Below are 11,755 nucleotides of genomic sequence, written 5' to 3' on the forward strand. Positions count from 1 at the left end.
TCTAGTTTACCTTTTTCTTTCTCTTCTTCAATTCTTCTTCTTTTCCATTTTGCTCCATCCTCCAATACCTGCTTTCTCTCGCTTGTGTAGTTGCTATTACTTGTGTCTTATGTGTGTGTGTGCATGTGTATGTTTATGTTTGCGCGTGTGTTCGTATTTTGTGTGTATGTGTGTGGATGTATGTCTGTGTAGATGTGTGTGCGAGTCTTGCTTCTCTGTCTTCTGTTTCACTCTCTCTTTAGGGTCTTGCAGCTTCGTCTTCTTGCTTTTCTTTTTCATTCTTCTCTTCGTTTCTTCTTCTTTTCCATTTTATCTCCATCATTCACGCTATCTTTTCTTTCCTTCCTATTATTATTTTTTCCCATTCTTCCCCTTCCTTTCTGCTTTTTTCACATTTTTCTACTATGTGCTTCCAATTTTCTTCCTCTTTCATACACATTCTGCATCTTTTATTTTCTTCTTTTTCGCAATACCTGCTTCCTCTCGTTTCATTACCTAACCTAAGCCTTTCCCTTATTTGCAGGCCTTTTATTCTTCGCTCTCCTTGAATTTCCTTTAACCTATACCTTTTCATTTCTTCTTTCAGCTCTTTCCACTCGTTTATGTATCTTGATTTTTCTAATTTTTCTTCTAGTTCTTTTTCATCTTTTTTCTTTAGCTCATCTCTTATTTCTTCCCAAAACTCTTCCCTCAATTCATCTCTCTCTTCCCTCTCTCTATATATTTTACTTTTTTCCAGCTTCCTCTCTCTCCTCCTTCTTACTCTTTTTATCTTTTTCATTTCTTTCCCTTTTCTTTAATTCTCTCCATGCTTCTTTTTTTATTGAGCCATCTCTTTCTTCTCTTATTTTGTTTTCATACTTCATTGCTCTTTCTAATACTGTTTCTTTCATTTCTTGTCTTCCGGTTTCCCATCGTATTAGATAACTTGGCGTGTTTCTATCTAATCCTAATACCCATTTTATGTATTTTAGTTGTAGTCTCTCTATTTCCTCATATCTCTTCCATCCCCAGATTTCTGCTCCATACATAATCACGCTTTTCGCCAGAGCATCGAACAGGTTCATCCTTAGCTCCCAGTTTTCTCTAAATAGCTTTTCTCCTAGCCCCCATAGTCTTCCGAGTCCCATATTTATTTTCCCTTCTACCTTTTTTATCTGCTTTTTATTTCCGTTATTTCTGCTTATCACATATCCCAAGTAGTAGTACTCTTTCATCATCTCTATCTTCTCACCTTCCCATTCGAATTCTTCTTCCTTCCCCCTTCCTCCTCCTCTCCAGCATTTCATCATCTTTGATTTTCCTACATTTAACTCTAATCCCATTTCATCCAGGTATCTTTTTTTTTCAGCATTGCTTTCATTCCACTTTCACTCTTTGCCATCATCACTATATCATCTGCATATCCTAATGTCCATATTTTCTTCCTTTCTATCATTACCCCTCCTTCCTGCACCTGCTTGATCTTCACTTCCAGGTCATCGAAGGCAAGATTAAATAGCGTGATGCTCAAAGGGCATCCTTGCCTTACGCCTTTGTAAGTTTCAAACTCCCCAATTATTTCTCCTCCAACTTTTACCTTACTCCCTGTTTTCTTGTATATTTCTTCTATTCTTTTCCTAATTTTTCTATTTATCCCTTTCTGTTTCATTGTTTCCCATATTATCTCTCTCTTTATTTTATCAAAAGCGGCCTTCATGTCTGCAAAGAATACGAACAGTTTTCCTCCATTTTCCCTTATTTCCTTCCCTATTATTGCTTTTAATATATATATATATATATATATTGCGTCCATTGTTCCTCTTTTCTTCCTAAATCCCATCTGCATATCGCTTAGCGTTTCTTTAGTTTCTAATTCTCTTTCCAGCTTTTTCCTCAGTATTTCCGCATATATTTTATATCCCGTATCCATCAGCGTTATTCCTCTATAGTTTCCTACTTCTTCTTTCCTCCCTTTCTTATATATTGTTACTATTATTCCCTACCTCCATTCTTCCAGATATCCTTCTCCGTTCCATATTCCGTTTAAGCATTTTGTCATATCATTTATCAAGCCTTCCGTGCCTTCCACCCACGCTTCATTTGCTATACTATCTTCTCCTGTCGCCTTTTTCTTTTTCATTTTTCTTATTACCTCTTTTACTTTTCTTTCTTTGATTTCTTCACCTTCCTCTCCTTCGCTGTCTTCGGTTTCTTCCCCTTTGCTTTCTTCCTTTTTTTCTCTCCCAATTGTTCCTTGAAGTGCTTTATCCATTCTTCTTTTTCTATATTTTCATCTAATCCAATTCTTTTCTTCCTATTGCTATTCACTTTATGATTTGTCATCTTTTGTTATTTCTTCTGCCACTGTTTTCCCCTCATCTTCTTTTACTTTTCTTATTTCCTCTCTGTATTCTCTCTTTGCTTCTAAGTATTTGCGTCTGTCTCCTTCCCCTTTTCTTACCTTATTTAACTCTGCCGTCACCCTATCCCTTTTTGCCTTACAATGTTTTCTCCACCAGCTTTTTTTTTATCCTTTTTTTTCCTTATCTTCTTTTTTACGACTACGTTCTTCATTCTATTTTTTATATCTTTCCATTTTTCTGTTCCCTCTATTGCGTCTATCCCTCTCTGATACTCCCTTATACCTTCTTCGCTCCAGTCGTCTATCATTCTTTCTTCCTCTTCTTTTCTTTCTTCCGCTATTTTGTCTCCCAATTCCACCTCTATTGGTAAGTGGTTCGACTTTACCCTCTCCTTTATTTGAACCCTTTTTATCGCCTCATCACCTTCCTCGTTACCTACTACATAGTCTACCGTTGACATTCCTCTCGCTCCTATATATGTTATTTCTCCCTCTTCATTTCCTTCTTTTCTCCCATTCGTTATCACTAAGCCCATTTCTCCTAGCCATTTTATCATTTCTTCTCCCTCTGCGTTTAACATTTTATCCTTGGCCTTTATTTCTTCTAGGTTTTCTTCTGTCTCCCATTCTCTTCCTTCGTTTTCTGTTCTTGCGTTGAAGTCTCCTCCTATAATTATTGTCTTTCCTCTGTTCTCCTCTATCTCTTCACTTAGGTATTCATAGTTTTCTTTCCCCCCTATTTCTCTCCCCCTTCTTCCTTCCCTTCTTGAGTCTCTCCACTCTATGCTGTACCCTTTCAGTTGTTTCTCCACACCAGTTCTTGCCCCTTGCCTCTTCACCCAGGTTTCCGTTAGCCCTATTATGTCGAATTCCCTAACATATTCCTAGTTTTCTTCCTCCATGCTCCTCACCCCCGCCACGTTCCAGAATAGTATTTTTTCTGCCCTTCTTCCCTCTCTCTCCCTTCTCTCCTCTCTCTCTCTCTCTTTTATCCCTATTGTTTTCGAAACCCTTCCACCCCCTTTCCTACCATTTTTCTCTCTCTCTCGCTCCACCACCATTCTTCTTCCTCTGACTTCACCCCGTTATGCCACATCTTTATCTTTACCTTTACTTTTTATTTCTTTCGCTTTCCTTCTTACTTCCTCTCTTATCCTTCTCTGCTTCCACGATCAGTCCTGATCTATGTACTACTGTGGGCAAAAAGTAAGGTGAATTTGTTTGTAAAATGAAAAATCTTTATTTATTCTTCTACATCAATGTCATCCCCTTCGAAGTAATCCCCTCCCGATAAAATACACTTATGCCAACGTTTTTTCCAATCCTCGAAACATGCCAAATAGTCCCTTTCCGGTATAGCCATCAGCGCCTTCTTCGATTCAGCTCTTATCTCCTCAATCGACTCGAAACGCGTTCCCCGGAGTGGTCTTTTGAGTTTTGGGAATAGCCAGAAGTCACACGGAGCCAAATCAGGCGAATACGGTGGTTGCGGAACGATATGCGTCGAATTTTTGGCGAATTTTTTGCAAGAAATTGAGCGTTTTCGGTACCAAACGAGATTTGACTTTTCGTAGGGCCAAATGGTCATTCAAAATTGTTTTCACAGATCCTTCTGATATTCCGATCATATCAGTAAGGTCTCTAACAGTCAACCGACGATTTTCGAGCACTAATTCCTTCACTTTATTGACGTGTTGGTCATCTGTTGACGTCGATGGTCGTCCGGAGCGCTCCAAGTCATCAACACGTTCTCGACCCTCTTTGAAGTCTTTGTACCACTTATAAACATTTTTCTGCGACATGGTAGAATCACCAAAGGCCTTCCGCAACATCCTCAACGTTTCCGCAGCCGAAATTTCATTCCGCAAACAAAATTTGATGGCACTTCTTTGCTCAATTAAATCAGACATTGTAAAAATCGAAACATGCACTCTTGGTCGTTTGGTAAACACAAGCGTAAATATATTACTGATGATGACATTGACATGAAATTTGTCCCAGATGTCATTCGCAGTCCTACTAACTCAAGAAAAAAAGAACTAGCCCGAAATGTTAAGCCCGCGAAGTTTAAATTGAAAATTCACCTTACTTTTTGCCCATAGTAGTATATCTTTTTCTGTGCCATATTCTTTTTCTTCTTCATAATTCCTTCTTTTTGTTCCCACGAAACACATCTAATTTGCCAGATGTTTTTTCTTCTTTCTCTCCGATCATCCCTCTCCGCTGTTCCTCCTATTCTTCTCAGATTCACTATCTCTCCTTTCATTTCTAGTACCGCCCTTAACCAGACCTCTGCCTCTCCCTTCTTTTCCCATCTTAACCCACCCGCTACGTCTGTCACTATTATATTGTTTATCCTACTTTCTCTATCCATTTTTTCTCTCATATGCTCTAATTCTTCCTTATTGCCTACTTCTGTTCCTCTTTGCTTCTTGTTTCCTCCTTCTATGCTTTCTTTTAGTTTTACGCACTCCTCTTCCAACTATTCCATCCTCTTTCCCCATTTTTCCTGCAGTTTCTTTTCTCTACGTTCTGCTTTTTCCCTTTCTTCTTTCATCTCTTTCTTTCTTTCTTCTCTCTCTCTCTCTCTCTCTTGTTCTTTCCTAACTTTTCCTATTTCCTTCTCCCATCTTTCTTCTCTTCTTTTCCCCTCTGCCTCCATTCTTTCCATTTTTCCCATTATTTCTTTAAACATTTGTGTCCATTCTTTCCTATCCTCCTCCCATACTTCTCTAAATTCCTTTATATCTGTCCGTATCTTTTCCATTATATCTTCTGCACCACTACTTTTTCCCACTTCTCTTATCGTGTTGTCCAATCCTTCTCCACCCTCCCCTTCCATCTCGCTTCCCTCGCTCTCACTCTTGCATCTCTTTGCCTCTCTCATTTCTTCTCTATTATTTTCCCTCAGCCCCTCTCCGCTCTCTCTCCACCTTTACTCTTTTCTTCTTTTCCTCCTCTGGGCCTTTCTCATCCAACCTTCCACTTTTATCTCTTAATTTTTCTGTTGTCACAATTCTTTCCATCCTATCCCGTACGCCTTAATTCGACTCTTTAAATCTACCCGTGTTCCCACCTTTATTCCCTGTCTTACCTTTTCTGTCTCTGCCTTTACTTCTTACCGCCCCTCCGCTCTGCCTGCCTTTCCCGCTTCCTGATTTTCTCTCTTAACCTCAACTTTTATTTTTTCTTTATTCCTCTCTCTCTGCTTTTTCCTGCTCTTCTCCAGGCCTCTCTCTCTCTTCTTCACTCCTCCTCCGCCTCCATGCTCTTTTCACCTCTATTTCTCTCCTCAATCACTTTTCCTCTTTAACTTTCTCACAAAAACTCGCACTTACATCCAAGACAAGTCCACACTCCCCCTATATATATATATATATATATATATATATATAATACTTACATTAACCATAAAAATAATCATGGCATTTATTGTGTTTATTATTTGGATATTATTCATTTTTTTTTCTTTTTTTTTATAAAAAACAAAGAAGAGATACTAAAAAATTAAGAATGCTTCGTCGATGTATTCTTCTTAAGCACTACCGAACGATTGACTCCGGAAAAGATTTTCTTAAAAATCAGGATGATTCCTACTCTCTAAAAGAAACTAGTCAACAAAGGAATTAGTTTCATTGAAAAAGGAACATCGATTGCGTTTTTAACCCTCACCATGAGGTAACGCGTTGTCGGAGAGAGTGCAAGGTGGTGTGAATGGTCGAAAGTTTCCTAAAATGAAATGTGACCCTGTAAACGAATAGTACACGCTGCTAGAACTCATCTCCATTTAAAAAGGAACATCGATTGTGCTTTAGACTCTCAGCAAGAGATGTAGTGTTATCAGAGAGTGGTTGAAAGGTTCCCAAAAATTAAAGCTTACTATGCGCCCTACTATTGAAGGAGAGCAAGAGAGAGCATCATATAGCTTACCAAGCTACAGACGCTACCCCCTCTCCGAGGGCCCACACTTAGCCAGCATAAGCTTACTAAGTATCTTATTATCGAAGGAGAGCAAGAGAGAGAGATAGAGAGAGAGACCATCACATAGCTTACCAAACACCCTATCAACTTCTACAGCATCCTACCTTAACAACCTCTGTAGGTGGGTGAAGTGGGGTGGGCGGTTTTTTTTTTTTTTCCGAAGAGTTGGAGAATTCGTTACGCACCATAGTGAACCATCGGGACTCACGGTGTGTGGGACTCTCCAGCCTGTAAAAGAACTGGCATACCCACTAAACTCCCAACTCTTATTTTACCTGTCCCCCACGGGAACCGCCGTGAGGCATTACTTCGCGAAGGACGGCATCGGCTGTAGCAGCCCCTCCTAAGTCGGTGCATCTACCGCACATCTCGACACCTATCTAATTTCGATGGCTTCTTCTTTCTTCTTCGTCGTCTTCTTCTTTCTTCCTCCTTCCTGATGAGACGCAGCCGACCGACGATGGTCGTTACGAGGGTCGTCACCGCATTCCATCCATCCTGGGACTCCAGGAGGCACGTGCCAACACCCTCAGGAGTCTGAGGTCCTTTCCACAGTGCCTGGAATCGACTCCGTTCATCCCCAAACCGAGGGCACTGAAGCAACACGTGTTCCACGTCCTCGTCTGCGCCAGGACAGGCCGGGCATTCCGGGCTATCTATCACCCTAATGCGGTGAAGGTAGCTGCGGAAGTTGCCATGGCCTGTCAGCGCCTGCGTTAGCTGGAAAGTGACAAAGCCATGGATTCTGCTCGTCCACTTTCTCACGTCTGGGATGATGCAATGGGTCCAGCGACCCTCCGCGGCTAGGTCCCATCTACCCTGCCACTTTATCATCGTCCTCTCTGTCCATCGTACGTCTCGTCGGTCTCCGTCTGTACGCCATTCTCCACGGTATCTTTCAGCCCTATCGGCTGCTAGCAGGTCCACTGGTGGGATTCCTGCAACAATGGATAAGGCAATATCGGACACGGTTCGATAGGCACATGCAACCCTCAGCGCGACCACCCTGCAGGCTCTCCGGCATGGGTCGCCATAGCTTTTGTGCGTGTGCAGAGCATCTGCCCAAATTGGAGCTCGTATAAAATGACGGAACTCACCACCGACGCAAGAAGCAACCGACGCGGCTGCTTTGGTCCTCCTATATTGGGCATGATGCCCGCTAGCGCCCGGGCGACGTTTACGGCTTTAGAGCCCGCATTCACCAAATGTTCCTTGAACGATAGGCGCGCGTCTAGAGTAACACCTAGGTATTTTAAAGTGTCTACCGACCGTATTTGTCTTCCTTCTATCATGAAGGTGGCGTACCTCCTTGCTTTTGTCCTAGAGATGAGCAACGCTTCCGTCTTCTCCGCTGCCAGATGTAAACCCTGGCCTCTCAACCAACCGGCTACTGCCTCGGTAGAAACATCTCCGAGATATTCTATCTCTTCGATGCTTCTCCCGACGATGACTAGCGCCACGTCGTCAGCAAAAGCCACCATCGAAACTCCCTCTGGCAGTTGCTGTCTCAGCAGTCCATCATACACGATGTTCCACAGTAGTGGCCCGAGGACCGAGCCCTGTGGCACGCCTCTTGAGATGTTATAGGAGTGCATGCCCTCATCGGTGTTAAAGAACAGGGTCCGATCAGTCAGGTAGCTCGAGATGATCTTCCTCAAGTAGAGTGGCACCCTGAAACACTCTAGGGACATCATGATGTTGTCCCATCTTGCCGAGTTGAACGCATTTCGAATGTCCAAAGCGATGATCGCACACATACGCCTTGCGCTCCGGCCACTGTTGATGGCATTTGTGGCAACGGCCACCACCCTGCCTATGGCATCCGTAGTTGAGCGACCCTTCCTAAAGCCGAACTGGTTGTCGGACAGATCACCTGCCCGCTGTATGGCCGCCTCCAGTCTGGCATAGATTACCCGCTCCAGGAGCTTTCCCACTATGTCTAGCATACACAGCGGTCGGTACGAGGATGACTCCTCCGAAGGCTTATTTCCCTTAGGGAGAAGAACCAACCTCTGAGCCTTCCACTGTGGTGGGAAAAACCCTTCTGCCAGACAACGGCTGAACGTGTGCCGAAATAAACTGGAGGCGTTCAGCGCCGCGGTCTTAATGGCCAGCCCCGGGATCCCGTCTAGTCCTGGCGCTTTTTGCACGGATATCCTAGAGGCCGCCTCTCTCAACTCGGCTTCGCTAACCTCTGACAGCTCGGCTTCATCGCCTACCGCCATCAGCCTCAGTCCAGTGCCAGGTACCCAATGTTCATGATTGGGGAACAAGTGCTGCACGATCCTGTCCAGCAGTAGTGGACAGGAAGGTGGAACCTGTCCCCTGGGCTTGATCCGGTGCATGACCGCCTTGTATGGTCTGCCCCACGGATCACGGTCCACTTCTTCACAGAAGCTCTGCTAGCACCTTCTCTTGGCTGTTTTGATGGCGGCTTTCAGCTCCTTTCGCTTACTCTCATAGGCCGCGGATAGCTGTTCGTGTCGCGGCCCGTTTCGAGTTCTCTGATGCAGCCTTAGGGTCTTCAGGCACTCACGCCTTATTTGGGCGATGTCCTCGTTCCACCAGTACACCGGTGGACGGCCACGAGAGTTGACTCGTGTGACCATGGAGGCATCGCAAGCCGCTGTTAGGGCTTTGGTGAGTACCTGAGCCCTTTCTTCCGACGTTCCGTCGACCATTGTCCCTTCTAAAGAATAGAGAAAGGTCTCTTGGTCGAAGGTTGTTGTTGCCCATCTTCTTTCTTTCTGTCGTGTAACCCCTCCCACTCTCCTGCCGGTCATCGTATGGAGCCGGTACACGATGGCATGATGGTCGCTGCCCGTGTAGCGATCGCCAACTTTCCAGTCGATCCCCACGCCCATTAATCTAGGATCAACGAAAGTAAGGTCGACTATTGACGATTTACCGGCCTTTGTATAGGTCGGAGTCGTCCCTGAGTTAGCGATTTCCAGCTCCAACGACGCAAAGGCCTCGAGGAGTGCCCGTCCGCGTGGGTTTGTTCTAGTGCTTCCCCACTCGGTTGTCCAGGCGTTGAAATCACCTCCAATCACTACCGGGAGTTAGGAGGACCTGGCACTAGCTACAATGGCATCCAGGGATCTCAGGAACTGCCCGTCGTCCTCGCTATCGGCTCTCCTAGGTGGAAGATAGCAACTATACACATGCATACCCGCTACCTCCACCCAGGTGAACGTTGGTACGGCGTCTACCATTTTTTTAGATATGTGGAGGTTTCCACATATCCAAATGGCCGCTTTCCCCGTCGCGTCCTTTACCCAGTTTGATTCACTGAGATCCCTGTACTCCTCACTGACGATGACTATGTCGGCCTTCTCCTCCATGACCAGCTACGACAGCAGGTTTTGGGCTACTTCGCAGTGGTTGAGGTTTATTTGGAGCACCTTAGCCATTGCTGGTTGGTGCTGCTACCTCCATGGCTACGCCTTTTATAGTGGCAGTGCAGTCCACTACCTTATGTCCGTCCCGGCCACACCGAAAGCACTGCTTTGAGCGGTCAATCTCGCTCTCACAATGCTTTGCGATGTGTCCGGTTTCTTGGCACCTATAACACTTTGGTAGCGTAATCGAACTCTGCAGTTGACCCAGCCGATTCTTAACTTCCTATTTCTTAGGAGCTTTTTTGCAGCTTCCGAAGGGAGCAAGACATTAGCCACCTGTGTCTCCCCGTATGCCTTCCTGAGTTTGATGCTACTAGTTGGCATGTGATATTGATTAGAATTTCATCCTATTTATTTCAATAGTAGATAGTTGGTTGACTGATACCCGTACCCTCCTGCTCTCCGGTTTTCGTGTTTGAACGTACAGGTAATCACGCGCGCTCTTTGATACGATCGTGCGTATTAAATTGAATAAACGGTACCAACCCCGTATCGAAATTCAAATCGATAATTTTATTTGATATCGTGTTGCCTTAACGTAAATGTAATTTTAAAAAATTGTTAGCTACGTTTATTGGTGATTTCGCACGCAGACGCTCGTTATAATATTTTAGATACTAACCAACACAGCCGCGCTAACAAACAGTTCGTGCGCCTGATAGGCAGGATCATTATATTGCGCAATAACGAGCAAAGAGCCTTTCGGTAAATACAGTCGTGAATACCCTTGGTTGAGCCTATCGTCGGCTAATAAAGTTCAAATTTTCACTTGCTTACCGATTTTAATATAGCACTCACACTCGCATCACGCATGAAACAAGCGTGTAAATTTTCGTTAAAACTAGCGGCAACACAACTAACAGATGACAATGGACCGCACTCAAAAAGAGGTAGAAGACTGGGTGTTCACGCTCCAAGACGAGGAAATTAACGAGTACCTCGAACACCTGGAGCTTAAGATAAGCGGGAATAAGCTTTCGAGAGCTGGATGACTGCAAAACTGGTTGTTAGGCGACTACTCTGCGGCGGATTTCGCAGAAATCGACAACCAGCACAGCAATCCGGCAAGAAGGGCAGCCCTACGCTCGGAGCTAATAGTATCCTTATGCGCGGAACACACAGCATCTGAGCAAGAAGGAGAACACCCGCTAGCCCAGCTAATGCAGAGTGCGGAAGTAATATCGCGAATTCAAGAAACAACGATAAACATCACAAACGTACTGGACGACGGCGAGAGCACGAGCAGTAATAAGTATATTACGATAACAGCTAATGATGGTAGCCAATTTCAACTCCCGCCGGCACTCGCTGTGATGATTCAAGATCTCATTTTCCGGTCCAGAGAGAATGAGAAGAAGTTAGAGCTGCTAGACTCATTAAGAGTGAATGTGTTGAGTCTAACGAAGGTATTAGACCAAATATACAACAACTGCAGCAATGTGAAAAGCCAACTGGACGACCTATCCGCCAGGATGAGCGCATTGGAAAATGCCGAAAACAGAAACGTACAGCAAGACAATGCAAATAATTCCAGCGAAATGCGACACCAAGAGAACACGCGTAGGAGCGTAGCATTCCAGGATACCTTCACATACCATTACGACACCAGGTTACCTCAAAGTACTCCAGCTGGACCCGAACAGAGGCCCACGGGGGCCACCGGCAGGGCCCCCCCGCTGGACGCTCCCTTTCGGAGAGGGTGGACAGCATTAACTCAGTGAAGTTAATGCTGAAGTAAATAATCACACACCGAGCACGTGGTCATCACAGCCGACACCAAACCCTTGGTCGACTACAAGGGATGTTGGTCGCATTGTCCGAGGATGGAAACTCAAGTTTTCAGGAAAGGGCAATGCAAGTATCGACACCTTCCTGTCTAGGCTGGACAACTTGAGGAATGGCGCAGGACTCACGGAAGACGAGATGCTCCTAGCCGTATTAGAGCTACTCGTCGGTCCCGCCTTCACCTGATACGAGGCGATGAGGGAAGAATGGCTCTCTTACGCTGAGTTCGAGATGGACGCAAGAG

Source organism: Phymastichus coffea, unplaced genomic scaffold (assembly GCF_024137745.1).
Source record: "Phymastichus coffea isolate CEN01 unplaced genomic scaffold, Cenicafe_Pcof_1.1 PCOF00024, whole genome shotgun sequence".
Classification (NCBI taxonomy): Eukaryota; Metazoa; Arthropoda; class Insecta; order Hymenoptera; family Eulophidae; genus Phymastichus; species Phymastichus coffea.